Source organism: Hyla sarda, chromosome 6, assembly GCF_029499605.1.
Source record: "Hyla sarda isolate aHylSar1 chromosome 6, aHylSar1.hap1, whole genome shotgun sequence".
In the NCBI taxonomy this organism is placed as follows: Eukaryota; Metazoa; Chordata; class Amphibia; order Anura; family Hylidae; genus Hyla; species Hyla sarda.
This window is the reverse complement of record NC_079194.1, coordinates 281,183,137-281,208,762: the sequence shown is the minus strand read 5'-3', so window position 1 is coordinate 281,208,762 and position 25,626 is coordinate 281,183,137. Positions and strand designations below refer to the sequence as shown.

The window sequence follows — 25,626 nt, the reverse complement described above, 5'->3', positions numbered from 1 at the left end:
AAAACTTGATGCTTAGTGCAGGTGGACGCACCTCTGTAAGTCCGGTCAAAGGTAGAAGTCCGATGTGGATAGTCACAAACCAGTCGCCGCGGTCTTCAGATGGCACACCACTGCGGATGGCCTATAGTGGAAATCTGAAAAGAGCAAAAGAAGGAAAGACCGACGGAAAGGCGCCTAGTGTGATACCGTTGATGACAGGTGGGAGGGGTTAGTCGAAGAGTAGATGATGGGTGCTCACCTTGAGCGAGCAAAAAACTCGCATGTAGACCCACAGTGGGGTTAGTGGTATGGATAATAGTCCACCGGATACAGCTGCTAAGCCCAAGGTACAGGACAGGACTAGCCAGTCCTGGATAGATATGCAGTGGTAAGGAAGAAAAAAACCTTTTTCAAAGGGCGCTGCTGTTGTCCTGGTGAGATGAAGATGAAAAGTCCGAGGCAGAAGTATTTTGCAAGATATAGCTTCTTTATTGGTGTAGAATCATAGCAAGCAGGAATACAGGCTAGATAACGCGTTTCGGGGGACAGCGCCCCCTTCTTCAGATCAGTGATAACAACTGGTGGTGCTTACATGGTATATATACACTTAAAATGGGCGCCAAACATAAGGGGGAGGGGCTACAGTAAACAGGGGCACATACTGTAAAGGCATGATAAATACATCAAAATAGACATGTAAATCATGAAAACCTATTCTGACACATAGAACAGCCTGATGAAATGGAGCTATTACAAAAACTCTAAATAAAATCATTGGTGAACAGTAGGTAATATGCGCGCATCTGGAGCCGCTGGCCGCAGCTCCGGAGTGTGCGGCGGAAGTGGCCGTTGCTACAGACGCGTATCCATGCAGTCTGTCGGAAGCGTCCGGCCAGAGAGCGTTGCCCGGGAGACGCACGACGCGCAGAGGCGCAGCGCGTCACGGGCAGCGCTCAGGAGGCCGGCTCACCCGTGATGACAGGCACTGAAGTCCCTCGCTGGAACCCACAGGAGGGAAAATATCAGGATGATAGTATATGATGACTATGCAGTGGTAGTTAGTGTGTATAGACGTCAATAAAAGTGTCACTGAATATGGACATCTTGAACTAGAGCCAGTGATGTGGCAATGAGAAAAATGGGGGGGGGGGGTTTAAGGGGTGGAGGGAAAGTAATAAGGGGGGGGGAACTATGGGCAGAAACAGAAAAACGATCTATGATGGTAGAAAAATAAAATAAAATAAAATAAAATAAAAATAAAAATAAAAATAAAATTAAAAATAAAAATAAAAATAAAAATAAATAAAAATAAAAATAAAATAAAAATAAAAATAAAATTAAAATTAAAATTAGAATGAAAATAAAATATATATATGGCAAATGTAACAGCCGGCTATGACACTAAAAAATAGTGGGGGGGAAAACCAAAGTAATTATGAATGTATATTGTGGGGGGGGGGGGAAGGAGGGAGGGAGAGAGAGATGGGGCAATGGGCAGAGACAGAAAATGAGGTGAGATAAATAAGAAATAGAGATAAAAATGTGAATAAAAATATTATTATTAGGAAAAATGCATAGAAAATATATAAATATAATGTGTATAGTAGTGATGCCTCACAAATTGCACTCAATCATCTCATTCAGTCCACTGGGTGAGAGAGTCTGGAGACAATGAATCCAAAAATTCTCCCTGCGTCTCAGGGTGCTGTATCTGTGGGACTGATCACTGCTGATGTGTTCAATTGGAGTTGCAGTGATGGAGTTAAAGTCTTTTGCATGAGCTTCAGTCAGGTGGCGGGATACGCTATGCAACAGGAAACCATTAGCAGTGTTGCTGCGATGCTTGTTGATGCGTTCCCTAAAGCAACGAATTGTGCGCCCCACATATTGTAGTCCGCATGGGCATTGTAGCAGGTATACAACGTATTTGGTGCTGCAGGTAATGTGGGTTTTGATGGGATATGTAGTCTTGGTAGAAGTGGAGGAGAAAGAGGTACATTTGTGTTTAATAACGGCACAACATTTGCATCTGGGGAGGCCGCACTTGAAACACCCTGTGATGGAAAGAAAACCGGTACTAACGCACTTGTTTGTCTGAGGTTTTAACTTGCTGGGAGCTACTATATTCCGAATAGTACGACCTCTTCTGAAGGTAAGGGAAGGTTTGGTAGGTAACAATGGTCCCAAGTGTTGATCCTTAAGAAGGATGGGCCAATGGGAACTCAGAATGTTCCTGATTTTTGTGTGTTCCCGGCTGAAAGTGGTGATGAAATTAAGTGACCTATCGCCTATCTTGGTGTCGGCCTTAGGTTTAGGGACAAGGCAGTCCTTCTGAGTGAGAGTTTGTGCCCGGATGAAGGAGGACTGCACGAGGGAGTGGGGATACCCTTTAGCCCTAAATCTAGATTTAAGTATTTTGCTCTGTGACACAAAGTCTCTCTCACTCGTGCAGTTCCTTCTGATTCTCTTAAATTGTCCGAAGGGTACGTTGCACAGCCATTTCTTGAAATGTCCGCTGCCAAAATCTAAATAGCTATTGCTGTCAACTTTTTTGAAAAAAGTTTTGGTGGTTAGATGGTCACTGTTATTGTGGGAGACCAAAACATCCAGGAATTCGGCGTGGTCCTGGAAGATGGTCTGGGTGAACTGAAGTGACCAGCTGTTAACGTTAAGGTCAGAGAGGAATTCCATAAGCAGAGAGACTTCGCCATTCCAGATTAAAAAGATGTCATCTATGTACCGTTGGTAGTACACGCAGTTCTTGAAAAGGGGGTGAGTATAGATGTGTTGTTCTTCGAACATCCCAACAAAGAGATTAGCGAAACTGGGGGCCATTTTGGACCCCATAGCGGTACCTTTGTGTTGCAGGTAAATCCGACCCAGAAATTCGAAGTAATTATGGGTCAGTATATATCTGAGACCTTCCAGAATAAATTCCTTCTGAGCAGTGGGCATTCCTGAATCTTTAGCCAGGAAGAAAGATACTGCCTGAATACCGAGTTCATGGTCGATTATGGTGTATAGTGATGTAATGTCCATGGTGACAAGTGTGTAATTCGATGACCATTCAAATTGTAGTATGGACTGGATGAAAGCTGTGGTGTCTTTGAGGTGAGAGGGGAGACTGGTAACATGTTTCTGAAGGAGAAGGTCAATGTAGTGGGAGAGGTTGGAGGATATAGAATTAATACCAGAGATGATCGGACGGCCCGGGGGCTGGGTGAGGTGCTTGTGGATTTTGGGGAGATAATAAAAAATGGGTGTAGATGGTTCTGTGATGATGAGGAAATCCTTTTCTGCTTTAGATAGGACACCTTGGGAGTGACCGATATTGACCAGTTTAGTGAGTTTGTCTTGGAAAGTTTTGGTAGGGTTGCTGGGGATCGGTTTGTAATATGTGGTATCAGTGAGAAGTCTGGTGGCTTCGCTGATATAGTAACTTCTGTTTAGAACAACAATGCCACCTCCCTTGTCTGCTGAACGGATAACGATGGTATTGTTAGAGGACAATGTCTTGAGAGCCGATTGTTCAGATGAGGATAGGTTGGATAAGTAATTAATCCGTTTATCATTCCTACACAGGGCGTCAAAGTCAGATTGCACCATTGTGGAGAAAGTGTCAATATGGCTGCCCTTTGCATGTAAGGGGTAGAATGTGGATTTCGGGCGTAGGTCGGTATGGATGGGGGGAGGTGATAATATGGAGGCGGGGTGGGTCTCAATATTGGCAGTGGTATGGCCATTGGCTTCTTTGAGAGCAAAGAATCTTTGAATCGTGATTTTGCGAATGAATTTGTTGAGATCCAGAAACAATTCAAAACTATTGGTTTTGTTGGTAGGACAGTAGGAAAGCCCCTTTTTAAGGACTTGGAGTTCAATTTCTGTGAAAACATAACTGGAAAGGTTGAAAATTTTAACCATATTCAGTTCATTTTCTTTTTGGTGTCTGATTCTCTTTTCTTCTTTCCTCTCCCTTCTGTTACGGCCTCCTCTGCATCCCCTCTTTCTGGAAGCTTTCTTTTTAGGCCCAGGGGTGGTGCAATGTGGATCATCTCTAGTGGTGGTAGATCATTGGGGTCCGATATTAAGGGAGGTATCAGGACTGCCTGGGGAAGGCCTAAAAAAACCGTTGTGTTGGTGTTGGGTGAGAGAGGTGATGGGAGAGCAGAGTCAGGTTGTTTATTTTATTTTATTTTATTTTTCTACCATCATAGATCGTTTTTCTGTTTCTGCCCATAGTTCCCCCCCCCTTATTACTTTCCCTCCACCCCTTAAACCCCCCCCCCCCCCCATTTTTCTCATTGCCACATCACTGGCTCTAGTTCAAGATGTCCATATTCAGTGACACTTTTATTGACGTCTATACACACTAACTACCACTGCATAGTCATCATATACTATCATCCTGATATTTTCCCTCCTGTGGGTTCCAGCGAGGGACTTCAGTGCCTGTCATCACGGGTGAGCCGGCCTCCTGAGCGCTGCCCGTGACGCGCTGCGCCTCTGCGCGTCGTGCGTCTCCCGGGCAACGCTCTCTGGCCGGACGCTTCCGACAGACTGCATGGATACGCGTCTGTAGCAACGGCCACTTCCGCCGCACACTCCGGAGCTGCGGCCAGCGGCTCCAGATGCGCGCATATTACCTACTGTTCACCAATGATTTTATTTAGAGTTTTTGTAATAGCTCCATTTCATCAGGCTGTTCTATGTGTCAGAATAGGTTTTCATGATTTACATGTCTATTTTGATGTATTTATCATGCCTTTACAGTATGTGCCCCTGTTTACTGTAGCCCCTCCCCCTTATGTTTGGCGCACATTTTAAGTGTATATATACCATGTAAGCACCACCAGTTGTTATCACTGATCTGAAGAAGGGGGCGCTGTCCCCCGAAACGCGTTATCTAGCCTGTATCCCTGCTTGCTATGATTCTACACCAATAAAGAAGCTATATCTTGCAAAATACTTCTGCCTCGGACTTTTCATCTTCATCTCACCAGGACAACAGCAGCGCCCTTTGAAAAAGGTTTTTTTCTTCCTTACCACTGTTTACCAGACAGGCGCTTTAACCACCTAAGCCACAGCGCCAAGTGAAGACCAGCAGAAAAGCCAGAAAATGGGAATTTCTTACGCAATGATTCAAATTTCTACTAAATGTTGTGCATTGATGGAGTGGTTGCAGCTTGCATTTTTTCAACAACTTGGAGTTACGGTCCCCTCAGCCAGTGCCTGATCTGTGACCTTCAATAAAAATGCAGCTATAAACTTTTTGACCCTGTTCTCAGAATCTATCACCTGGAGGTAGGGACTTATGTAGATGAGGTGGCCGAGTGGTTAAGGTGATGGACTGCTAATACATTGTGCTCTGCATGCATGGGTTCAAATCCCATCCTTGTCGGTTCCTTCTACTTTTTACCACTTTGCAGCTTGCCTAGTAGATTCTTTGCAACTTGCCTTGTAGATTCTTTATTGTCAGCATATGCAGTGGATGCTGCCACCATGGCAGTTTTCTATTTTTGATTCAGAAACGTGCCTCATGTGACCTATCAACCTGGCATTAGTAATCCTGCATTGTTTTTCCATTTCTCTTGCATGGTGCTTAATACTATCCAATAAAGAAGATGAGGACATTTCCTTCTTTTGGGCATTCAGCCAGCATACATATTTTTGACTTTGCTCGGACATTCTTAGGACTGTGGGATAGACAAGTTTGAAGTCACATATGATTGAACGTCTACTTCTTGGTATGAAAAGCTCAAAATTGCAAAGAAAGAAAGGAACTGCTGAGATTTGAACTCAGGATCTCCTGTTTACAAGACAGGCGCTTTAACCATCTAAGCCACAGGGCCATGACAACCCTTGTCTAAAAGTCAGAAAATGGGAATTGCTATGCAATGATTAAAATGTATACAAAATGCTGTATATTGACGGAGCAGTTGCAGCTTGCATTTTTTGAGTTACGGTCCATTCAGCCAGTGCTTAATATGTGACCTTCAATGAAAATGCAGCCAAAGACTTGTTGATCATGTTGTCAGAATGTCTCACCTGGAGTTGTTGCCTTTTAAAGACGAGGTGGCCGAGGGGTTAAGTCGATGGACGGCTAATCCATTGTGCTCTGCATGCCTTTTCCAACTTGGTATCTTGCTTTGAAGATTTTTTATTGTCTTTGCAGGCATGGGAGTTTTCTATTTCCAATCCAGAAGGGTGCGTTATGTGACCTATCAACCAGGCCTTAGAAATCCTGCCTTGTTTTCCAATTCCTCTTGCATGGTGCTTAATGCTATCCTATAAAGAAGATGAGGACATTTCTTTCTTTTGGACGTTTAGCCAGCATCCATATTTTTGACTTTGCTCGGACTGTCTTAGGGCTGTGGGATGGTCAATATTGATGTCAGATAGGATTGAACATCTGCTTTTTGGTATGAAAAGCTTAAAATTTAGGGGAAAAAAATAAGGCACTGCTGAGATTTGAACTCAGGATCTCCTGTTTACTAGACAGGCGCTTTAACCAACTAAGCCACAGCACCACATGAAGTCCAGCAGAAAAGCCAGAAAATGGGAATTTCTTACGCAATGATTCAAATTTCTACTTAATGTTGTGCATTGATGGAGTGGTTGCAGCTTGCATTTTTTCACCAACTTGGAGTTACGGTCCCCTCAGCCAGTGCCTGATCTGTGACCTTCAATAAAAATGCAGCAAAAAACTTTTTGACCCTGTTCTCAGAATCTATCACCTGGAGGTAGGGACTTATGTAGACGAGGTGGCCGAGTGGTTAAGGCGATGGACTGCTAATCCATTGTGCTCTGCATGCATGGGTTCAAATCCCATCCTCGTCGGTTTCTTCTACTTTTTACCACTTTGCAGCTTGCCTAGTAGATTCTTTGCAACTTGCCTTGTAGATTCTTTATTGTCAGCATATGCAGTGGATGCTCCCACCATGGCAGTTTTCTATTTTTGATTCAGAAACGTGCCTCATGTGACCTATCAACCTGGCATTAGTAATCCTGCATTGTTTTTCCATTTCTCTTTCATGGTGCTTAATACTATCCAATAAAGAAGATGAGGACATTTCTATCTTTTGGGCATTCAGCCAGCATACATATTTTTGACTTTGCTCGGACATTCTTAGGACTGTGGGATAGACAAGTTTGAAGTCACATATGATAGAACGTCTACTTCTTGGTATGAAAAGCTCAAAATTGCATAGAAAGAAAGGCACTGCTGAGATTTGAACTCAGGATCTCCTGTTTACAAGACAGGCGCTTTAACCAACTAAGCCACAGCGCCATGACAACCAATGCCAAAAAGTCAAAAAGTCAGAAAGTCAGAAAGTCAGAAAATGGGAATTGCTATGCAATGATTAAAATGTCTACAAAATGCTGTATATTGACGGAGCAGTTGCAGCTTGCATTTTTTGAGTTACGGTCCATTCAGCCAGTGCTTAATATGTGACTTTCAATGAAAATGCAGCCAAAGACTTGTTGATCATGTTGTCAGAATGTCTCACCTGGAGTGGTTGCCTTTTAAAGACGAGGTGGCCGAGGGGTTAAGTCGATGGACGGCTAATCCATTGTGCTCTGCATGCCTTTTCCAACTTGGTATCTTGCTTTGTACATTTTTTATTGTCTTTGCAGGCATGGGAGTTTTCTATTTCCAATCCAGAAGGGTGCATTACGTGACCTATCAACCAGGCCTTAGAAATCCTGCCTTGTTTTCCAATTCCTCTTGCATGGTGCTTAATGCTATCCTATAAAGAAGATGAGGACATTTCTTTCTTTTGGGCGTTTAGCCAGCATCCATATTTTTGACTTTGCTTGGACTGTCTTAGGGCTGTGGGATGGACAATATTGATGTCAGATAGGATTGAACATCTGCTTTTTGGTATGAAAAGCTTAAAATTTAGGGGGAAAAAAAGGCACTGCTGAGATTTGAACTCAGGATCTCCTGTTTACTAGACAGGCGCTTTAACCACCTAAGCCACAGCGCCAAGTGAAGACCAGCAGAAAAGCCAGAAAATCGGAATTTCATACGCAATGATTCAAATTTCTACTAAATGTTGTGCATTGATGGAGTGGTTGCAGCTTGCATTTTTTCACCAACTTGGAGTTACGGTCCCCTCAGCCAGTGCCTGATCTGTGACCTTCAATAAAAATGCAGCAAAAAGCTTTTTGACCCTGTTCTCAGAATCTATCACCTGGAGGTAGGGATTTACGTAGACGAGGTGGCCGAGTGGTTAAGGCGATGGACTGCTAATCCATTGTGCTCTGCATGCATGGGTTCAAATCCCATCCTGGTGGGTTCCTTCTACTTTTTACCACTTTGCAGCTTGCCTAGTAGATTCTTTGCAACTTGCCTTGTAGATTCTTTATTGTCAGCATATGCAGTGGATGCTGCCACCATGGCAGTTTTCTATTTTTGATTCAGAAACGTGCCTCATGTGACCTATCAACCTGGCATTAGTAATCCTGCATTGTTTTTCCATTTCTCTTGCATGGTGCTTAATACTATCCAATAAAGAAGATGAGGAGATTTCCTTCTTTTGGGCATTCAGCCAGCATACATATTTTTGACTTTGCTCGGACATTCTTAGGACTGTGGGATAGACAAGTTTGAAGTCACATATGATTGAACGTCTACTTCTTGATATGAAAAGCTCAAAATTGCAAAGAAAGAAAGGAACTGCTGAGATTCGAACTCAGGATCTTCTGTTTACAAGACAGGCCCTTTAACCATCTAAGCCACAGCACCATGACAACCCTTGCCTAAAAGTCAGAAAATGGGAATTGCTATGCAATGATTAAAATGTATACAAAATGCTGTATATTGACGGAGCAGTTGCAGCTTGCATTTTTTGAGTTACGGTCCATTCAGCCAGTGCTTAATATGTGACCTTCAATGAAAATGCAGCCAAAGACTTGTTGATCATGTTGTCAGAATGTCTCACCTGGAGTGGTTGCCTTTTAAAGACGAGGTGGCCGAGGGGTTAAGTCGATGGACGGCTAATCCATTGTGCTCTGCATGCCTTTTCCAACTTGGTATCTTGCTTTGAAGATTTTTTATTGTCTTTGCAGGCATGGGAGTTTTCTATTTCCAATCCAGAAGGGTGCGTTACGTGACCTATCAACCAGGCCTTAGAAATCCTGCCTTGTTTTCCAATTCCTCTTGCATGGTGCTTAATGCTATCCTATAAAGAAGATGAGGACATTTCTTTCTTTTGGACGTTTAGCCAGCATCCATATTTTTGACTTTGCTCGGACTGTCTTAGGGCTGTGGGATGGTCAATATTGATGTCAGATAGGATTGAACATCTGCTTTTTGGTATGAAAAGCTTAAAATTTAGGGGAAAAAAAAAAGGCACTGCTGAGATTTGAACTCAGGATCTCCTGTTTACTAGACAGGCGCTTTAACCAACTAAGCCACAGCACCACCTGAAGTCCCGCAGAAAAGCCAGAAAATGGGAATTTCTTACGCAATGATTCAAATTTCTACTTAATGTTGTGCATTGATGGAGTGGTTGCAGCTTGCATTTTTTCACCAACTTGGAGTTACGGTCCCCTCAGCCAGTGCCTGATCTGTGACCTTCAATAAAAATGCAGCAAAAAACTTTTTGACCCTGTTCTCAGAATCTATCACCTGGAGGTAGGGACTTATGTAGACGAGGTGGCCGAGTGGTTAAGGCGATGGACTGCTAATCCATTGTGCTCTGCATGCATGGGTTCAAATCCCAACCTCGTCGGTTTCTTCTACTTTTTACCACTTTGCAGCTTGCCTAGTAGATTCTTTGCAACTTGCCTTGTAGATTCTTTATTGTCAGCATATGCAGTGGATGCTCCCACCATGGCAGTTTTCTATTTTTGATTCCGAAACGTGCCTCATGTGACCTATCAACCTGGCATTAGTAATCCTGCATTGTTTTTCCATTTCTCTTTCATGGTGCTTAATACTATCCAATAAAGAAGATGAGGACATTTCCTTCTTTTGGGCATTCAGCCAGCATACATATTTTTGACTTTGCTCGGACATTCTTAGGACTGTGGGATAGACAAGTTTGAAGTCACATATGATTGAACGTCTACTTCTTGGTATGAAAAGCTCAAAATTGCAAAGAAAGAAAGGCACTGCTATGATTCGAACTCAGGATCTCCTGTTTACAAGACAGGAGCTTTAACCAACTAAGCCACAGCGCCATGACAACCAATGCCAAAAAGTCAAAAAGTCAGAAAGTCAGAAAGTCAGAAAATGGGAATTGCTATGCAATGATTAAAATGTCTACAAAATGCTGTATATTGACGGAGCAGTTGCAGCTTGCATTTTTTGAGTTACGGTCCATTCAGCCAGTGCTTAATATGTGACCTTCAATGAAAATGCAGCCAAAGACTTGTTGATCATGTTGTCAGAATGTCTCACCTGGAGTGGTTGCCTTTTAAAGACGAGGTGGCCGAGGGGTTAAGTCGATGGACGGCTAATCCATTGTGCTCTGCATGCCTTTTCCAACTTGGTATCTTGCTTTGAAGATTTTTTATTGTCTTTGCAGGCATGGGAGTTTTCTATTTCCAATCCAAAAGGGTGCGTTACGTGACCTATCAACCAGGCCTTAGAAATCCTGCCTTGTTTTCCAATTCCTCTTGCATGGTGCTTAATGCTATCCTATAAAGAAGATGAGGACATTTCTTTCTTTTGGACGTTTAGCAGCATCCATATTTTTGACTTTGCTCGGACTGTCTTAGGGCTGTGGGATGGTCAATATTGATTTCAGATAGGATTGAACATCTGCTTTTTGGTATGAAAAGCTTAAAATTTAGGGGGAAAAAAGGCACTGCTGAGATTTGAACTCAGGATCTCCTGTTTACTAGACAGGCGCTTTAACCAACTAAGCCACAGCACCACATGAAGTCCAGCAGAAAAGCCAGAAAATGGGAATTTCTTACGCAATGATTCAAATTTCTACTAAATGTTGTGCATTGATGGAGTGGTTGCAGCTTGCATTTTTTCACCAACTTGGAGTTACGGTCCCCTCAGCCAGTGCCTGATCTGTGACCTTCAATAAAAATGCAGCAAAAAACTTTTTGACCCTGTTCTCAGAATCTATCACCTGGAGGTGGGACTTATGTAGACGAGTTGGCCGAGTGGTTAAGGCGATGGACTGCTAATCCATTGTGCTCTGCATGCATGGGTTCAAATCCCATCCTCGTCGGTTCCTTCTACTTTTTACCACTTTGCAGCTTGCCTAGTAGATTCTTTGCAACTTGCCTTGTAGATTCTTTATTGTCAGCATATGCAGTGGATGCTGCCACCATGGCAGTTTTCTATTTTTGATTCAGAAACGTGCCTCATGTGACCTATCAACCTGGCATTAGTAATCCTGCATTGTTTTTCCATTTCTCTTGCATGGTGCTTAATACTATCCAATAAAGAAGATGAGGAGATTTCCTTCTTTTGGGCATTCAGCCAGCATACATATTTTTGACTTTGCTCGGACATTCTTAGGACTGTGGGATAGACAAGTTTGAAGTCACATATGATTGAACGTCTACTTCTTGGTATGAAAAGCTCAAAATTGCAAAGAAAGAAAGGAACTGCTGAGATTCGAACTCAGGATCTCCTGTTTACAAGACAGGCGCTTTAACCATCTAAGCCACAGCGCCATGACAACCCTTGGCTAAAAGTCAGAAAATGGGAATTGCTATGCAATGATTAAAATGTCTACAAAATGCTGTATATTGACGGAGCAGTTGCAGCTTGCATTTTTTGAGTTACGGTCCATTCAGCCAGTGCTTAATATGTGACCTTCAATGAAAATGCAGCCAAAGACTTGTTGATCATGTTGTCAGAATGTCTCACCTGGAGTGGTTGCCTTTTAAAGACGAGGTGGCCGAGGGGTTAAGTCGATGGACGGCTAATCCATTGTGCTCTGCATGCCTTTTCCAACTTGGTATCTTGCTTTGAAGATTTTTTATTGTCTTTGCACACATGGGAGTTTTCTATTTCCAATCCAGAAGGGTGCGTTACGTGACCTATCAACCAGGCCTTAGAAATCCTGCCTTGTTTTCCAATTCCTCTTGCATGGTGCTTAATGCTATCCTATAAAGAAGATGAGGACATTTCTTTCTTTTGGACGTTTAGCAGCATCCATATTTTTGACTTTGCTCGGACTGTCTTAGGGCTGTGGGATGGTCAATATTGATTTCAGATAGGATTGAACATCTGCTTTTTGGTATGAAAAGCTTAAAATTTAGGGGAAAAAAAGGCACTGCTGAGATTTGAACTCAGGATCTCCTGTTTACTAGACAGGCGCTTTAACCAACTAAGCCACAGCACCACATGAAGTCCAGCAGAAAAGCCAGAAAATGGGAATTTCTTACGCAATGATTCAAATTTCTACTTAATGTTGTGCATTGATGGAGTGGTTGCAGCTTGCATTTTTTCAACAACTTGGAGTTACGGTCCCCTCAGCCAGTGCCTGATCTGTGACCTTCAATAAAAATGCAGCAAAAAACTTTTTGACCCTGTTCTCAGAATCTATCACCTGGAGGTAGGGACTTATGTAGACGAGGTGGCCGAGTGGTTAAGGCGATGGACTGCTAATCCATTGTGCTCTGCATGCATGGGTTCAAATCCCATCCTTGTAGGTTTCTTCTACTTTTTACCACTTTGCAGCTTGCCTAGTAGATTCTTTGCAACTTGCCTTGTAGATTCTTTATTGTCAGCATATGCAGTGGATGCTCCCACCATGGCAGTTTTCTATTTTTGATTCAGAAACGTGCCTCATGTGACCTATCAACCTGGCATTAGTAATCCTGCATTGTTTTTCCATTTCTCTTTCATGGTGCTTAATACTATCCAATAAAGAAGATGATGACATTTCCTTCTTTTGGGCATTCAGCCAGCATACATATTTTTGACTTTGCTCGGACATTCTTAGGACTGTGGGATAGACAAGTTTGAAGTCACATATGATTGAACGTCTACTTCTTGGTATGAAAAGCTCAAAATTGCAAAGAAAGAAAGGCACTGCTGAGATTCGAACTCAGGATCTCCTGTTTACAAGACAGGCGCTTTAACCAACTAAGCCACAGCGCCATGACAACCAATGCCAAAAAGTCAAAAAGTCAGAAAGTCAGAAAGTCAGAAAATGGGAATTGCTATGCAATGATTAAAATGTATACAAAATGCTGTATATTGACGGAGCAGTTGCAGCTTGCATTTTTTGAGTTACGGTCCATTCAGCCAGTGCTTAATATGTGACCTTCAATGAAAATGCAGCCAAAGACTTGTTGATCATGTTGTCAGAATGTCTCAACTGGAGTGGTTGCCTTTTAAAGACGAGGTGGCCGAGGGGTTAAGTCGATGGACGGCTAATCCATTGTGCTCTGCATGCCTTTTCCAACTTGGTATCTTGCTTTGAAGATTTTTTATTGTCTTTGCAGGCATGGGAGTTTTCTATTTCCAATCCAGAAGGGTGCGTTACGTGACCTATCAACCAGGCCTTAGAAATCCTGCCTTGTTTTCCAATTCCTCTTGCATGGTGCTTAATGCTATCCTATAAAGAAGATGAGGACATTTCTTTCTTTTGGACGTTTAGCCAGCATCCATATTTTTGACTTTGCTCGGACTGTCTTAGGGCTGTGGGATGGACAATATTGATGTCAGATAGGATTGAACATCTGCTTTTTGGTATGAAAAGCTTAAAATTTAGGGGAAAAAAAGGCACTGCTGAGATTTGAACTCAGGATCTCCTGTTTACTAGACAGGCGCTTTAACCACCTAAGCCACAGCACCAAGTGAAGACCAGCAGAAAAGCCAGAAAATGGGAATTTCTTACGCAATGATTCAAATTTCTACTAAATGTTGTGCATTGATGGAGTGGTTGCAGCTTGCATTTGGAGTTACGGTCCCCTCAGCCAGTGCCTGATCTGTGACCTTCAATAAAAATGCAGCAAAAAACTTTTTGACCCTGTTCTCAGAATCTATCACCTGGAGGTAGGGACTTATGTAGATGAGGTGGCCGAGTGGTTAAGGCGATGGACTGCTAATCCATTGTGCTCTGCATGCATGGGTTCAAATCCTATCTTTGTCGGTTCCTTCTACTTTTTACCACTTTGCAGCTTGCCTAGTAGATTCTTTGCAACTTGCCTTGTAGATTCTTTATTGTCAGCATATGCAGTGGATGCTGCCACCATGGCAGTTTTCTATTTTTGATTCAGAAACGTGCCTCATGTGACCTATCAACCTGGCATTAGTAATCCTGCATTGTTTTTCCATTTCTCTTGCATGGTGCTTAATACTATCCAATAAAGAAGATGAGGACATTTCCTTCTTTTGGGCATTCAGCCAGCATACATATTTTTGACTTTGCTCTGACATTCTTAGGACTGTGGGATAGACAAGTTTGAAGTCACATATGATTGAACGTCTACTTCTTGGTATGAAAAGCTCAAAATTGCAAAGAAAGAAAGGAACTGCTGAGATTCGAACTCAGGATCTCCTGTTTACAAGACAGGCGCTTTAACCATCTAAGCCACAGCACCATGACTACCCTTCCCTAAAAGTCAGAAAATAGGAATTTCTATGCAATGATTAAAATGTATACAAAATGCTGTATATTGACGGAGCAGTTGCAGCTTGCATTTTTTGAGTTACGGTCCATTCAGCCAGTGCTTAATATGTGACCTTCAATGAAAATGCAGCCAAAGACTTGTTGATCATGTTGTCAGAATGTCTCACCTGGAGTGGTTGCCTTTTAAAGACGAGGTGGCCGAGGGGTTAAGTCGATGGACGGCTAATCCATTGTGCTCTGCATGCCTTTTCCAACTTGGTATCTTGCTTTGAAGATTTTTTATTGTCTTTGCAGGCATGGGAGTTTTCTATTTCCAATCCAGAAGGGTGCGTTACGTGACCTATCAACCAGGCCTTAGAAATCCTGCCTTGTTTTCCAATTCCTCTTGCATGGTGCTTAATGCTATCCTATAAAGAAGATGAGGACATTTCTTTCTTTTGGACGTTTAGCCAGCATCCATATTTTTGACTTTGCTCGGACTGTCTTAGGGCTGTGGGATGGTCAATATTGATGTCAGGTAGGATTGAACATCTGCTTTTTGGTATGAAAAGCTTAAAATTTAGGGGAAAAAAAAAAGGCACTGCTGAGATTTGAACTCAGGATCTCCTGTTTACTAGACAGGCGCTTTAACCAACTAAGCCACAGCACCACCTGAAGTCCCGCAGAAAAGCCAGAAAATGGGAATTTCTTACGCAATGATTCAAATTTCTACTTAATGTTGTGCATTGATGGAGTGGTTGCAGCTTGCATTTTTTCACCAACTTGGAGTTACGGTCCCCTCAGCCAGTGCCTGATCTGTGACCTTCAATAAAAATGCAGCAAAAAACTTTTTGACCCTGTTCTCAGAATCTATCACCTGGAGGTAGGGACTTATGTAGACGAGGTGGCCGAGTGGTTAAGGCGATGGACTGCTAATCCATTGTGCTCTGCATGCATGGGTTCAAATCCCAACCTCGTCGGTTTCTTCTACTTTTTACCACTTTGCAGCTTGCCTAGTAGATTCTTTGCAACTTGCCTTGTAGATTCTTTATTGTCAGCATATGCAGTGGATGCTCCCACCATGGCAGTTTTCTATTTTTGATTCCGAAACGTGCCTCATGTGACCTATCAACCTGGCATTAGTAATCCTGCATTGTTTTTCCATTTCTCTTTCATGGTGCTTAATACTATCCAATAAAGAAGATGAGGACATTTCCTTCTTTTGGGCATTCAGCCAGCATACATATTTTTGACTTTGCTCGGACATTCTTAGGACTGTGGGATAGACAAGTTTGAAGTCACATATGATTGAACGTCTACTTCTTGGTATGAAAAGCTCAAAATTGCAAAGAAAGAAAGGCACTGCTATGATTCGAACTCAGGATCTCCTGTTTACAAGACAGGAGCTTTAACCAACTAAGCCACAGCGCCATGACAACCAATGCCAAAAAGTCAAAAAGTCAGAAAGTCAGAAAGTCAGAAAATGGGAATTGCTATGCAATGATTAAAATGTCTACAAAATGCTGTATATTGACGGAGCAGTTGCAGCTTGCATTTTTTGAGTTACGGTCCATTCAGCCAGTGCTTAATATGTGACCTTCAATGAAAATGCAGCCAAAGACTTGTTGATCATGTTGTCAGAATGTCTCACCTGGAGTGGTTGCCTTTTAAAGACGAGGTGGCCGAGGGGTTAAGTCGATGGACGGCTAATCCATTGTGCTCTGCATGCCTTTTCCAACTTGGTATCTTGCTTTGAAGATTTTTTATTGTCTTTGCAGGCATGGGAGTTTTCTATTTCCAATCCAAAAGGGTGCGTTACGTGACCTATCAACCAGGCCTTAGAAATCCTGCCTTGTTTTCCAATTCCTCTTGCATGGTGCTTAATGCTATCCTATAAAGAAGATGAGGACATTTCTTTCTTTTGGACGTTTAGCAGCATCCATATTTTTGACTTTGCTCGGACTGTCTTAGGGCTGTGGGATGGTCAATATTGATTTCAGATAGGATTGAACATCTGCTTTTTGGTATGAAAAGCTTAAAATTTAGGGGGAAAAAAGGCACTGCTGAGATTTGAACTCAGGATCTCCTGTTTACTAGACAGGCGCTTTAACCAACTAAGCCACAGCACCACATGAAGTCCAGCAGAAAAGCCAGAAAATGGGAATTTCTTACGCAATGATTCAAATTTCTACTAAATGTTGTGCATTGATGGAGTGGTTGCAGCTTGCATTTTTTCACCAACTTGGAGTTACGGTCCCCTCAGCCAGTGCCTGATCTGTGACCTTCAATAAAAATGCAGCAAAAAACTTTTTGACCCTGTTCTCAGAATCTATCACCTGGAGGTGGGACTTATGTAGACGAGTTGGCCGAGTGGTTAAGGCGATGGACTGCTAATCCATTGTGCTCTGAATGCATGGGTTCAAATCCCATCCTCGTCGGTTCCTTCTACTTTTTACCACTTTGCAGCTTGCCTAGTAGATTCTTTGCAACTTGCCTTGTAGATTCTTTATTGTCAGCATATGCAGTGGATGCTGCCACCATGGCAGTTTTCTATTTTTGATTCAGAAACGTGCCTCATGTGACCTATCAACCTGGCATTAGTAATCCTGCATTGTTTTTCCATTTCTCTTGCATGGTGCTTAATACTATCCAATAAAGAAGATGAGGAGATTTCCTTCTTTTGGGCATTCAGCCAGCATACATATTTTTGACTTTGCTCGGACATTCTTAGGACTGTGGGATAGACAAGTTTGAAGTCACATATGATTGAACGTCTACTTCTTGGTATGAAAAGCTCAAAATTGCAAAGAAAGAAAGGAACTGCTGAGATTCGAACTCAGGATCTCCTGTTTACAAGACAGGCGCTTTAACCATCTAAGCCACAGCGCCATGACAACCCTTGGCTAAAAGTCAGAAAATGGGAATTGCTATGCAATGATTAAAATGTCTACAAAATGCTGTATATTGACGGAGCAGTTGCAGCTTGCATTTTTTGAGTTACGGTCCATTCAGCCAGTGCTTAATATGTGACCTTCAATGAAAATGCAGCCAAAGACTTGTTGATCATGTTGTCAGAATGTCTCACCTGGAGTGGTTGCCTTTTAAAGACGAGGTGGCCGAGGGGTTAAGTCGATGGACGGCTAATCCATTGTGCTCTGCATGCCTTTTCCAACTTGGTATCTTGCTTTGAAGATTTTTTATTGTCTTTGCACACATGGGAGTTTTCTATTTCCAATCCAGAAGGGTGCGTTACGTGACCTATCAACCAGGCCTTAGAAATCCTGCCTTGTTTTCCAATTCCTCTTGCATGGTGCTTAATGCTATCCTATAAAGAAGATGAGGACATTTCTTTCTTTTGGACGTTTAGCAGCATCCATATTTTTGACTTTGCTCGGACTGTCTTAGGGCTGTGGGATGGTCAATATTGATTTCAGATAGGATTGAACATCTGCTTTTTGGTATGAAAAGCTTAAAATTTAGGGGAAAAAAAGGCACTGCTGAGATTTGAACTCAGGATCTCCTGTTTACTAGACAGGCGCTTTAACCAACTAAGCCACAGCACCACATGAAGTCCAGCAGAAAAGCCAGAAAATGGGAATTTCTTACGCAATGATTCAAATTTCTACTTAATGTTGTGCATTGATGGAGTGGTTGCAGCTTGCATTTTTTCAACAACTTGGAGTTACGGTCCCCTCAGCCAGTGCCTGATCTGTGACCTTCAATAAAAATGCAGCAAAAAACTTTTTGACCCTGTTCTCAGAATCTATCACCTGGAGGTAGGGACTTATGTAGACGAGGTGGCCGAGTGGTTAAGGCGATGGACTGCTAATCCATTGTGCTCTGCATGCATGGGTTCAAATCCCATCCTTGTAGGTTTCTTCTACTTTTTACCACTTTGCAGCTTGCCTAGTAGATTCTTTGCAACTTGCCTTGTAGATTCTTTATTGTCAGCATATGCAGTGGATGCTCCCACCATGGCAGTTTTCTATTTTTGATTCAGAAACGTGCCTCATGTGACCTATCAACCTGGCATTAGTAATCCTGCATTGTTTTTCCATTTCTCTTTCATGGTGCTTAATACTATCCAATAAAGAAGATGATGACATTTCCTTCTTTTGGGCATTCAGCCAGCATACATATTTTTGACTTTGCTCGGACATTCTTAGGACTGTGGGATAGACAAGTTTGAAGTCACATATGATTGAACGTCTACTTCTTGGTATGAAAAGCTCAAAATTGCAAAGAAAGAAAGGCACTGCTGAGATTCGAACTCAGGATCTCCTGTTTACAAGACAGGCGCTTTAACCAACTAAGCCACAGCGCCATGACAACCAATGCCAAAAAGTCAAAAAGTCAGAAAGTCAGAAAGTCAGAAAATGGGAATTGCTATGCAATGATTAAAATGTATACAAAATGCTGTATATTGACGGAGCAGTTGCAGCTTGCATTTTTTGAGTTACGGTCCATTCAGCCAGTGCTTAATATGTGACCTTCAATGAAAATGCAGCCAAAGACTTGTTGATCATGTTGTCAGAATGTCTCAACTGGAGTGGTTGCCTTTTAAAGACGAGGTGGCCGAGGGGTTAAGTCGATGGACGGCTAATCCATTGTGCTCTGCATGCCTTTTCCAACTTGGTATCTTGCTTTGAAGATTTTTTATTGTCTTTGCAGGCATGGGAGTTTTCTATTTCCAATCCAGAAGGGTGCGTTACGTGACCTATCAACCAGGCCTTAGAAATCCTGCCTTGTTTTCCAATTCCTCTTGCATGGTGCTTAATGCTATCCTATAAAGAAGATGAGGACATTTCTTTCTTTTGGACGTTTAGCCAGCATCCATATTTTTGACTTTGCTCGGACTGTCTTAGGGCTGTGGGATGGACAATATTGATGTCAGATAGGATTGAACATCTGCTTTTTGGTATGAAAAGCTTAAAATTTAGGGGAAAAAAAGGCACTGCTGAGATTTGAACTCAGGATCTCCTGTTTACTAGACAGGCGCTTTAACCACCTAAGCCACAGCACCAAGTGAAGACCAGCAGAAAAGCCAGAAAATGGGAATTTCTTACGCAATGATTCAAATTTCTACTAAATGTTGTGCATTGATGGAGTGGTTGCAGCTTGCATTTGGAGTTACGGTCCCCTCAGCCAGTGCCTGATCTGTGACCTTCAATAAAAATGCAGCAAAAAACTTTTTGACCCTGTTCTCAGAATCTATCACCTGGAGGTAGGGACTTATGTAGATGAGGTGGCCGAGTGGTTAAGGCGATGGACTGCTAATCCATTGTGCTCTGCATGCATGGGTTCAAATCCTATCTTTGTCGGTTCCTTCTACTTTTTACCACTTTGCAGCTTGCCTAGTAGATTCTTTGCAACTTGCCTTGTAGATTCTTTATTGTCAGCATATGCAGTGGATGCTGCCACCATGGCAGTTTTCTATTTTTGATTCAGAAACGTGCCTCATGTGACCTATCAACCTGGCATTAGTAATCCTGCATTGTTTTTCCATTTCTCTTGCATGGTGCTTAATACTATCCAATAAAGAAGATGAGGACATTTCCTTCTTTTGGGCATTCAGCCAGCATACATATTTTTGACTTTGCTCTGACATTCTTAGGACTGTGGGATAGACAAGTTTGAAGTCACATATGATTGAACGTCTACTTCTTGGTATGAAAAGCTCAAAATTGCAAAGAAAGAAAGGAACTGCTGAGATTCGAACTCAGGATCTCCTGTTTACAAGACAGGCGCTTTAACCATCTAAGCCACAGCACCATGACTACCCTTCCCTAAAAGTCAGAAAATAGGAATTTCTATGCAATGATTAAAATGTATACAAAATGCTGTATATTGACGGAGCAGTTGCAGCTTGCATTTTTTGAGTTACGGTCCATTCAGCCAGTGCTTAATATGTGACCTTCAATGAAAATGCAGCCAAAGACTTGTTGATCATGTTGTCAGAATGTCTCACCTGGAGTGGTTGCCTTTTAAAGACGAGGTGGCCGAGGGGTTAAGTCGATGGACGGCTAATCCATTGTGCTCTGCATGCCTTTTCCAACTTGGTATCTTGCTTTGAAGATTTTTTATTGTCTTTGCAGGCATGGGAGTTTTCTATTTCCAATCCAGAAGGGTGCGTTACGTGACCTATCAACCAGGCCTTAGAAATCCTGCCTTGTTTTCCAATTCCTCTTGCATGGTGCTTAATGCTATCCTATAAAGAAGATGAGGACATTTCTTTCTTTTGGACGTTTAGCCAGCATCCATATTTTTGACTTTGCTCGGACTGTCTTAGGGCTGTGGGATGGTCAATATTGATGTCAGGTAGGATTGAACATCTGCTTTTTGGTATGAAAAGCTTAAAATTTAGGGGAAAAAAAGGCACTGCTGAGATTTGAACTCAGGATCTCCTGTTTACTAGACAGGCGCTTTAACCACCTAAGCCACAGCGCCAAGTGAAGACCAGCAGAAAAGCCAGAAAATGGGAATTTCTTACGCAATGATTCAAATTTCTACTTAATGTTGTGCATTGATGGAGTGGTTGCAGTTTGCATTTTTTCACCAACTTGGAGTTACGGTCCCCTCAGCCAGTGCCTGATCTGTGACCTTCAATAAAAATGCAGCAAAAAACTTTTTGACCCTGTTCTCAGAATCTATCACCTGGAGGTAGGGACTTATGTAGACGAGGTGGCCGAGTGGTTAAGGCGATGGACTGCTAATCCATTGTGCTCTGCATGCATGGGTTCAAATCCCATCCTTGTCGGTTTCTTCTACTTTTTACCACTTTGCAGTTTGCCTAGTAGATTCTTTGCAACTTGCCTTGTAGATTCTTTATTGTCAGCATATGCAGTGGATGCTGCCACCATGGCAGTTTTCTATTTTTGATTCAGAAACGTGCCTCATGTGACCTATCAACCTTGCATTAGTAATCCTGCATTGTTTTACTATTTCTCTTGCATGGTGCTTAATACTATCCAATAAAGAAGATGAGGACATTTCCTTCTTTTGGGCATTCAGCCAGCATACATATTTTTGACTTTGCTCTGACATTCTTAGGACTGTGGGATAGACAAGTTTGAAGTCACATATGATTGAACGTCTACTTCTTGGTATGAAAAGCTCAAAATTGCAAAGAAAGAAAGGAACTGCTGAGATTCGAACTCAGGATCTCCTGTTTACAAGACAGGCGCTTTAACCATCTAAGCCACAGCACCATGACAACCCTTGCCTAAAAGTCAGAAAATGGGAATTTCTATGCAATGATTAAAATGTATACAAAATGCTGTATATTGACGGAGCAGTTGCAGCTTGCATTTTTTGAGTTACGGTCCATTCAGCCAGTGCTTAATATGTGACCTTCAATGAAAATGCAGCCAAAGACTTGTTGATCATGTTGTCAGAATGTCTCACCTGGAGTGGTTGCCTTTTAAAGACGAGGTGGCCGAGGGGTTAAGTCGATGGACGGCTAATCCATTGTGCTCTGCATGCCTTTTCCAACTTGGTATCTTGCTTTGAAGATTTTTTATTGTCTTTGCAGGCATGGGAGTTTTCTATTTCCAATCCAGAAGGGTGCGTTACGTGACCTATAAACCAGGCCTTAGAAATCCTGCCTTGTTTTCCAATTCCTCTTGCATGGTGCTTAATGCTATCCTATAAAGAAGATGAGGACATTTCTTTCTTTTGGACGTTTAGCCACCATCCATATTTTTGACTTTGCTCGGACTGTCTTAGGGCTGTGGGATGGTCAATATTGATGTCAGATAGGATTGAACATCTGCTTTTTGGTATGAAAAGCTTAAAATTTAGGGGAAAAAAAGGCACTGCTGAGATTTGAACTCAGGATCTCCTGTTTACTAGACAGGCGCTTTAACCAACTAAGCCACAGCACCACATGAAGTCCAGCAGAAAAGCCAGAAAATGGGAATTTCTTACGCAATGATTCAAATTTCTACTTAATGTTGTGCATTGATGGAGTGGTTGCAGCTTGCATTTTTTCACCAACTTGGAGTTACGGTCCCCTCAGCCAGTGCCTGATCTGTGACCTTCAATAAAAATGCAGCAAAAAACTTTTTCACCCTGTTCTCATAATCTATCACCTGGAGGTAGGGACTTATGTAGATGAGGTGGCCGAGTGGTTAAGGCGATGGACTGCTAATCCATTGTGCTCTGCATGCATGGGTTCAAATCCCATCCTCGTCGGTTTCTTCTACTTTTTACCACTTTGCAGCTTGCCTAGTAGATTCTTTGCAACTTGCCTTGTAGATTCTTTATTGTCAGCATATGCATTCGATGCTCCCACCATGGCAGTTTTCTATTTTTGATTCAGAAACGTGCCTCATGTGACCTATCAACCTGGCATTAGTAATCCTGCATTGTTTTTCCATTTCTCTTGCATGGTGCTTAATACTATCCAATAAAGAAGATGAGGACATTTCCTTCTTTTGGGCATTCAGCCAGCATACATATTTTTGACTTTGCTCGGACATTCTTAGGACTGCGGGATAGACAAGTTTGAAGTCACATATGATTGAACGTCTACTTCTTGGTATGAAAAGCTCAAAATTGCAAAGAAAGAAAGGCACTGCTGAGATTCGAACTCAGGATCTCCTGTTTACAAGACAGGCGCTTTAACCAACTAAGCCACAGCGCCATGACAACCAATGCCAAAAAATCAAAAAGTCAGAAAGTCAGAAAGTCAGAAAATGGGAATTGCTATGCAATGATTAAAATGTCTACAAAATGCTGTATATTGACGGAGCAGTTGCAGCTTGCATTTTTTGAGTTACGGTCCATTCAGCCAGTGCTTAATATGTGACCTTCAATGAAAATGCAGCCAAAGACTTGTTGATCATGTTGTCAGAATGTCTCACATGGAGTGGTTGCCTTTTAAAGACGAGGTGGCCGAGGGGTTAAGTCGATGGACGGCTAATCCACTGTGCTCTGCATGCCTTTTCCAACTTGGTATCTTGCTTTGAAGATTTTTTATTGTCTTTGCAGGCATGGGAGTTTTCTATTTCCAATCCAGAAGGGTGCGTTACGTGACCTATCAACCAGGCCTTAGAAATCCTGCCTTGTTTTCCAATTCCTCTTGCATGGTGCTTAATGCTATCCTATAAAGAAGATGAGGACATTTCTTTCTTTTGGACGTTTAGCCAGCATCCATATTTTTGACTTTGCTCGGACTGTCTTAGGGCTGTGGGATGGTCAATATTGATGTCAGATAGGATTGAACATCTGCTTTTTGGTATGAAAAGCTTAAAATTTAGGGGAAAAAATGGCACTGCTGAGATTTGAACTCAGGATCTCCTGTTTACTAGACAGGCGCTTTAACCAACTAAGCCACAGCACCACATGAAGACCAGCAGAAAAGCCAGAAAATGGGAATTTCTTACGCAATGATTCAAATTTCTACTTAATGTTGTGCATTGATGGAGTGGTTGCAGCTTGCATTTTTTCACCAACTTGGAGTTACGGTCCCCTCAGCCAGTGCCTGATCTGTGACCTTCAATAAAAATGCAGCAAAAAACTTTTTGACCCTGTTCTCAGAATCTATCACCTGGAGGTAGGGACTTATGTAGACGAGGTGGCCGAGTGGTTAAGGCGATGGACTGCTAATCCATTGTGCTCTGCATGCATGGGTTCAAATCCCATCCTCATCGGTTCTTTCTACTTTTTACCACTTTGCAGCTTGCCTAGCAGATTCTTTGCAACTTGCCTTGTAGATTCTTTATTGTCAGCATATGCAGTGGATGCTGCCACCATGGCAGTTTTCTATTTTTGATTCAGAAACGTGCCTCATGTGACCTATCAACCTGGCATTAGTAATCCTGCATTGTTTTTCCATTTCTCTTGCATGGTGCTTAATACTATCCAATAAAGAAGATGAGGACATTTCCTTCTTTTGGGCATTCAGCCAGCATACATATTTTTGACTTTGCTCGGACATTCTTAGGACTGTGGGATAGACAAGTTTGAAGTCACATATGATTGAACGTCTACTTCTTGGTATGAAAAGCTCAAAATTGCAAAGAAAGAAAGGAACTGCTGAGATTCGAACTCAGGATCTCCAGTTTACAAGACAGGCGCTTTAACCATCTAAGCCATAGCGCCATGACAACCCTTGCCTAAAAGTCAGAAAATGGGAATTGCTATGCAATGATTAAAATGTCTACAAAATGCTGTATATTGACGGAGCAGTTGCAGCTTGCATTTTTTGAGTTACGGTCCATTCAGCCAGTGCTTAATATGTGACCTTCAATGAAAATGCAGCCAAAGACTTGTTGATCATGTTGTCAGAATGTCTCACCTGGAGTGGTTGCCTTTTAAAGACGAGGTGGCCGAGGGGTTAAGTCGATGGACGGCTAATCCATTGTGCTCTGCATGCCTTTTCCAACTTGGTATCTTTTTTTATAGATTTTTTATTGTCTTTGCAGGCATGGGAGTTTTCTATTTCCAATCCAGAAGGGTGCGTTACGTGACCTATCAACCAGGCCTTAGAAATCCTGCCTTGTTTTCCAATTCCTCTTGCATGGTGCTTAATGCTATCCTATAAAGAAGATGAGGACATTTCTTTCTTTTGGACGTTTAGCAGCATCCATATTTTTGACTTTGCTCGGACTGTCTTAGGGCTGTGGGATGGTCAATATTGATGTCAGATAGGACTGAATATCTGCTTTTTGGTATGAAAAGCTTAAAATTTAGGGGAAAAAATGGCACTGCTGAGATTTGAACTCAGGATCTCCTGTTTACTAGACAGGCGCTTTAAAGGGGTAGTCCAGTGGTGAAAAACTTATCCCCTATCCTAAGGATAGGGGATAAGTTTGAGATCGCGGGGGTCCGACCGCTGGGGCCCCCTGCGATCTCTCTGTACGGGGCCCCGGCTCTCCGCCGAGATAGCGGGTGTCGACCCCCGCACGAGGCGGCGGCCGACACGCCCCCTCAATACATCTCTATGGCAGAGCCGGAGATTGCCGAAGGCAGCGCTCCGGCTCTGCCATAGAGTTGTATTGAGGGGGCGTGTCGGCCGCCGCCTCGTGCGGAGGTCGACACGCCCCCTTCCACCGGGCTGTCGGGGCTCCGTACAGGAGATCGCGGGGGGCCCCAGGGGTCGGACCCC

The 25,626-nt window shown here is 42.6% G+C and overlaps 38 non-coding genes across 38 annotated transcripts; 13 read left to right on the top strand and 25 right to left on the bottom strand.

The window, feature by feature from the left end:
• Positions 1-5,754: 5,754 nt before the first annotated feature.
• TRNAT-UGU (transfer RNA threonine (anticodon UGU)) lies at positions 5,755-5,828 on the bottom strand. Its single transcript has one exon. It is a non-coding gene; the product is annotated as a tRNA-Thr (tRNA).
• Positions 5,829-6,432: 604 nt separating this feature from the next.
• Positions 6,433-6,506, bottom strand: TRNAT-AGU (transfer RNA threonine (anticodon AGU)). The gene has a single exon. It is a non-coding gene; the product is annotated as a tRNA-Thr (tRNA).
• Positions 6,507-6,734: 228 nt separating this feature from the next.
• Positions 6,735-6,816, top strand: TRNAS-GCU (transfer RNA serine (anticodon GCU)). Its single transcript has one exon. It is a non-coding gene; the product is annotated as a tRNA-Ser (tRNA).
• Positions 6,817-7,193: 377 nt separating this feature from the next.
• Positions 7,194-7,267, bottom strand: TRNAT-UGU (transfer RNA threonine (anticodon UGU)). The gene has a single exon. It is a non-coding gene; the product is annotated as a tRNA-Thr (tRNA).
• A 626-nt stretch (positions 7,268-7,893) lies between these two features.
• On the bottom strand, positions 7,894-7,967 carry TRNAT-AGU (transfer RNA threonine (anticodon AGU)). Its single transcript has one exon. It is a non-coding gene; the product is annotated as a tRNA-Thr (tRNA).
• A 228-nt stretch (positions 7,968-8,195) lies between these two features.
• Positions 8,196-8,277, top strand: TRNAS-GCU (transfer RNA serine (anticodon GCU)). Its single transcript has one exon. It is a non-coding gene; the product is annotated as a tRNA-Ser (tRNA).
• Positions 8,278-9,332: 1,055 nt separating this feature from the next.
• On the bottom strand, positions 9,333-9,406 carry TRNAT-AGU (transfer RNA threonine (anticodon AGU)). Its single transcript has one exon. It is a non-coding gene; the product is annotated as a tRNA-Thr (tRNA).
• A 228-nt stretch (positions 9,407-9,634) lies between these two features.
• On the top strand, positions 9,635-9,716 carry TRNAS-GCU (transfer RNA serine (anticodon GCU)). Its single transcript has one exon. It is a non-coding gene; the product is annotated as a tRNA-Ser (tRNA).
• Positions 9,717-10,093: 377 nt separating this feature from the next.
• On the bottom strand, positions 10,094-10,167 carry TRNAT-UGU (transfer RNA threonine (anticodon UGU)). Its single transcript has one exon. It is a non-coding gene; the product is annotated as a tRNA-Thr (tRNA).
• A 624-nt stretch (positions 10,168-10,791) lies between these two features.
• TRNAT-AGU (transfer RNA threonine (anticodon AGU)) lies at positions 10,792-10,865 on the bottom strand. The gene has a single exon. It is a non-coding gene; the product is annotated as a tRNA-Thr (tRNA).
• A 227-nt stretch (positions 10,866-11,092) lies between these two features.
• Positions 11,093-11,174, top strand: TRNAS-GCU (transfer RNA serine (anticodon GCU)). The gene has a single exon. It is a non-coding gene; the product is annotated as a tRNA-Ser (tRNA).
• A 377-nt stretch (positions 11,175-11,551) lies between these two features.
• On the bottom strand, positions 11,552-11,625 carry TRNAT-UGU (transfer RNA threonine (anticodon UGU)). Its single transcript has one exon. It is a non-coding gene; the product is annotated as a tRNA-Thr (tRNA).
• Positions 11,626-12,225: 600 nt separating this feature from the next.
• On the bottom strand, positions 12,226-12,299 carry TRNAT-AGU (transfer RNA threonine (anticodon AGU)). Its single transcript has one exon. It is a non-coding gene; the product is annotated as a tRNA-Thr (tRNA).
• Positions 12,300-12,527: 228 nt separating this feature from the next.
• Positions 12,528-12,609, top strand: TRNAS-GCU (transfer RNA serine (anticodon GCU)). The gene has a single exon. It is a non-coding gene; the product is annotated as a tRNA-Ser (tRNA).
• Positions 12,610-12,986: 377 nt separating this feature from the next.
• Positions 12,987-13,060, bottom strand: TRNAT-UGU (transfer RNA threonine (anticodon UGU)). The gene has a single exon. It is a non-coding gene; the product is annotated as a tRNA-Thr (tRNA).
• Positions 13,061-13,685: 625 nt separating this feature from the next.
• Positions 13,686-13,759, bottom strand: TRNAT-AGU (transfer RNA threonine (anticodon AGU)). The gene has a single exon. It is a non-coding gene; the product is annotated as a tRNA-Thr (tRNA).
• A 216-nt stretch (positions 13,760-13,975) lies between these two features.
• TRNAS-GCU (transfer RNA serine (anticodon GCU)) lies at positions 13,976-14,057 on the top strand. The gene has a single exon. It is a non-coding gene; the product is annotated as a tRNA-Ser (tRNA).
• A 377-nt stretch (positions 14,058-14,434) lies between these two features.
• Positions 14,435-14,508, bottom strand: TRNAT-UGU (transfer RNA threonine (anticodon UGU)). Its single transcript has one exon. It is a non-coding gene; the product is annotated as a tRNA-Thr (tRNA).
• Positions 14,509-15,112: 604 nt separating this feature from the next.
• On the bottom strand, positions 15,113-15,186 carry TRNAT-AGU (transfer RNA threonine (anticodon AGU)). The gene has a single exon. It is a non-coding gene; the product is annotated as a tRNA-Thr (tRNA).
• Positions 15,187-15,414: 228 nt separating this feature from the next.
• On the top strand, positions 15,415-15,496 carry TRNAS-GCU (transfer RNA serine (anticodon GCU)). The gene has a single exon. It is a non-coding gene; the product is annotated as a tRNA-Ser (tRNA).
• Positions 15,497-15,873: 377 nt separating this feature from the next.
• On the bottom strand, positions 15,874-15,947 carry TRNAT-UGU (transfer RNA threonine (anticodon UGU)). Its single transcript has one exon. It is a non-coding gene; the product is annotated as a tRNA-Thr (tRNA).
• A 624-nt stretch (positions 15,948-16,571) lies between these two features.
• Positions 16,572-16,645, bottom strand: TRNAT-AGU (transfer RNA threonine (anticodon AGU)). Its single transcript has one exon. It is a non-coding gene; the product is annotated as a tRNA-Thr (tRNA).
• Positions 16,646-16,872: 227 nt separating this feature from the next.
• TRNAS-GCU (transfer RNA serine (anticodon GCU)) lies at positions 16,873-16,954 on the top strand. The gene has a single exon. It is a non-coding gene; the product is annotated as a tRNA-Ser (tRNA).
• A 377-nt stretch (positions 16,955-17,331) lies between these two features.
• Positions 17,332-17,405, bottom strand: TRNAT-UGU (transfer RNA threonine (anticodon UGU)). The gene has a single exon. It is a non-coding gene; the product is annotated as a tRNA-Thr (tRNA).
• Positions 17,406-18,005: 600 nt separating this feature from the next.
• TRNAT-AGU (transfer RNA threonine (anticodon AGU)) lies at positions 18,006-18,079 on the bottom strand. Its single transcript has one exon. It is a non-coding gene; the product is annotated as a tRNA-Thr (tRNA).
• A 228-nt stretch (positions 18,080-18,307) lies between these two features.
• Positions 18,308-18,389, top strand: TRNAS-GCU (transfer RNA serine (anticodon GCU)). Its single transcript has one exon. It is a non-coding gene; the product is annotated as a tRNA-Ser (tRNA).
• A 377-nt stretch (positions 18,390-18,766) lies between these two features.
• Positions 18,767-18,840, bottom strand: TRNAT-UGU (transfer RNA threonine (anticodon UGU)). Its single transcript has one exon. It is a non-coding gene; the product is annotated as a tRNA-Thr (tRNA).
• Positions 18,841-19,465: 625 nt separating this feature from the next.
• Positions 19,466-19,539, bottom strand: TRNAT-AGU (transfer RNA threonine (anticodon AGU)). The gene has a single exon. It is a non-coding gene; the product is annotated as a tRNA-Thr (tRNA).
• A 216-nt stretch (positions 19,540-19,755) lies between these two features.
• On the top strand, positions 19,756-19,837 carry TRNAS-GCU (transfer RNA serine (anticodon GCU)). Its single transcript has one exon. It is a non-coding gene; the product is annotated as a tRNA-Ser (tRNA).
• Positions 19,838-20,214: 377 nt separating this feature from the next.
• Positions 20,215-20,288, bottom strand: TRNAT-UGU (transfer RNA threonine (anticodon UGU)). Its single transcript has one exon. It is a non-coding gene; the product is annotated as a tRNA-Thr (tRNA).
• Positions 20,289-20,889: 601 nt separating this feature from the next.
• On the bottom strand, positions 20,890-20,963 carry TRNAT-AGU (transfer RNA threonine (anticodon AGU)). The gene has a single exon. It is a non-coding gene; the product is annotated as a tRNA-Thr (tRNA).
• Positions 20,964-21,191: 228 nt separating this feature from the next.
• On the top strand, positions 21,192-21,273 carry TRNAS-GCU (transfer RNA serine (anticodon GCU)). The gene has a single exon. It is a non-coding gene; the product is annotated as a tRNA-Ser (tRNA).
• Positions 21,274-21,650: 377 nt separating this feature from the next.
• TRNAT-UGU (transfer RNA threonine (anticodon UGU)) lies at positions 21,651-21,724 on the bottom strand. The gene has a single exon. It is a non-coding gene; the product is annotated as a tRNA-Thr (tRNA).
• Positions 21,725-22,325: 601 nt separating this feature from the next.
• On the bottom strand, positions 22,326-22,399 carry TRNAT-AGU (transfer RNA threonine (anticodon AGU)). The gene has a single exon. It is a non-coding gene; the product is annotated as a tRNA-Thr (tRNA).
• A 228-nt stretch (positions 22,400-22,627) lies between these two features.
• Positions 22,628-22,709, top strand: TRNAS-GCU (transfer RNA serine (anticodon GCU)). Its single transcript has one exon. It is a non-coding gene; the product is annotated as a tRNA-Ser (tRNA).
• A 377-nt stretch (positions 22,710-23,086) lies between these two features.
• TRNAT-UGU (transfer RNA threonine (anticodon UGU)) lies at positions 23,087-23,160 on the bottom strand. The gene has a single exon. It is a non-coding gene; the product is annotated as a tRNA-Thr (tRNA).
• Positions 23,161-23,785: 625 nt separating this feature from the next.
• TRNAT-AGU (transfer RNA threonine (anticodon AGU)) lies at positions 23,786-23,859 on the bottom strand. The gene has a single exon. It is a non-coding gene; the product is annotated as a tRNA-Thr (tRNA).
• A 228-nt stretch (positions 23,860-24,087) lies between these two features.
• On the top strand, positions 24,088-24,169 carry TRNAS-GCU (transfer RNA serine (anticodon GCU)). Its single transcript has one exon. It is a non-coding gene; the product is annotated as a tRNA-Ser (tRNA).
• Positions 24,170-25,626: the final 1,457 nt, after the last annotated feature.